The following is a 2056-nucleotide window of genomic DNA, read 5'->3' as shown; positions in this document are numbered from 1 at the left end:
GGATTTCTATGGATTTGAGATACATCTGACTTATAATAGGTAAAAAATATTTATCTATTCTTTTAGCTATGCATCCATTCATGAGGTTATGCATCCATCTCTACCACAATTCATCCATTAGCATATTTATTCACCCACCAAATATTTTATGAACATCTACAATAAAGGTACCCTATAAGACACTGGGGTTTTGTTATTGAGCAAGCTGTGATCTATGCCCTGAAAGAATTCATGATTTAGCAAAACTGCAAATTATTAAGCACAGATTACAGTTCAGTGGAGAAAGTTCTGTGATGTGCACAAGCCTGTAGTGTTTGGAAAAGCAAGGAGAAAACCCAGAGTTACAAGATGTTAAGAGAGAAATCTTATCCAAGTTTTCTCCTGAGTAGATATAACTTTGAAACCTACATGGTTTTCATTTTAACATATTATGCAAATAATTACGTTGAATTTTTAGTAAAGTTTATGAAAACATGTGACCCCTCGTGACTGATTCTGACTGAACTTTGCATGAGAAACATGGCAAATAATTTCAACCAGTGCTGGTAGATATGAGCCTCACCTACAGCACAACCCAGACTGGAGACAAACTGATGTGGAAGCATTATGCTCTTGGGCCTTTGTAAGCCCTGCCCAAGACACGGCTGCATTTAATGAGCTCTGCTGTGGCAGAGGGGCACTTGGCACTTCACTTGATAGAAATGGCCCCTCAGGCCACACTAAAAATGAAGTGCGCAGGCTGCCAGCACTTTGGAGCATGAGAAAAAGAAATCTGGATCGAGTGAGGAAGAGCTATTAATTACAATCTCAGCTCAGGCTTAAGACTGGTGAGAAGTGCTTCTCCCCAAAATCACTTATCTCAGAGAAGGAAAGAATGCTATCACCTTATGTTTCATCTCAGGAACCAAAAGGAATGTATGAGGCACACACATACACACATACACACACACACACACACACACACACACACACACACACACACACACATGTATTACAGAAGTACATGTTCAGGTACAAATAGACAACTATGCCATATAGTATTTTCTTTCAGTGTCTTATTTTCCATTTCTTCCTACGATGCCTTCTTTATTGTATCAATATACAGAGTCTCTTCCACTTCATCCTCCTCTTGTTTTCTCCAGACTCTTTGCTGACTTTTAACAAGTCTAGGCAAAAGGGCAAGTTACTTATAAAAGATACTATTTTGCATTGACATATTTTTTCTCCGACTGTGATCCCAGGAAAGGAGCCAGTATTCCTGACTTGCCCTTTGAGGGAAATTATTATATATCATTCATGCTGGTAAATTACAAGAAGAAGGAAAGTACTATAGTTTTTGCTGCTGTTGTTCTTTGTTTTTAATTAAGAGAGGTGAAAAGAGTTTCACAAGACTACAGGAGGATGTGGTCCCCTGCATACAATTCAGCTGCAGCTAGGTGGTAGACCTTGCCCTGGTGACCAAAGAATCTTTGAGCATGGGACCAAGAATGACCTTCCCATCTCTCTTCAGGTTTTACAAAAAAACTATGAAAGGGATCTATAAGCTGTGTGAAAATTTTATGTCACACAAAGGAAGACCAGGTGTTTCCTTTAGCAGCATGTATATTAAAATTGGAGCAATACAGAGAAGATTTGCATGACCCCTGTACAAAAATGACATGGAAATTCATGAAGCATTCCATATTTGAAAGTGACACAAAGCAAGCCTACTGGTAACACCAAACTAAATGGAGAAAAACATGAAGCAACCCCATGAAAATCTAGGACAAGACAATGCTAACCCCTCCCTTCCTAGCTATTCAATATGGTGCTTAGTGTTCAAGCTAGAGTAATAACACAAGAAAAGGACATGAAGAAAGTAGAAATTTGAAAGGTAGGAGTCAAGATATCACTATTAGAGGGTAATATGATAGTATAAATGAGGGAGCTCCAAAACTCTGCCAGAAAACTCCTATAACTGGAAAACAACTTCAGCAAAGTGACTGAATACCAAACTAATTCAAAGCAACCACTAGCCCTCCTTTATACAAATGAAAAAACGTTAAGAAAGAAATTA

General features: G+C 38.3%; 1 non-coding gene across 1 annotated transcript; it reads left to right on the top strand.

Annotated features, from left to right (window-relative positions):
* The first annotated feature begins 1581 nt into the window (after positions 1–1581).
* Positions 1582–1688, top strand: LOC116890358. The gene has a single exon (XR_004386576.1). It is a non-coding gene; the product is annotated as a U6 spliceosomal RNA (small nuclear RNA).
* The last annotated feature ends 368 nt before the right edge of the window (positions 1689–2056 follow it).

The sequence above is a fragment of the Rattus rattus genome, chromosome 1 (assembly GCF_011064425.1).
Source record: "Rattus rattus isolate New Zealand chromosome 1, Rrattus_CSIRO_v1, whole genome shotgun sequence".
In the NCBI taxonomy this organism is placed as follows: Eukaryota; Metazoa; Chordata; class Mammalia; order Rodentia; family Muridae; genus Rattus; species Rattus rattus.
Note: the sequence above shows the minus strand (reverse complement) of the source record. Positions and strands in the feature narration are given on the sequence as shown.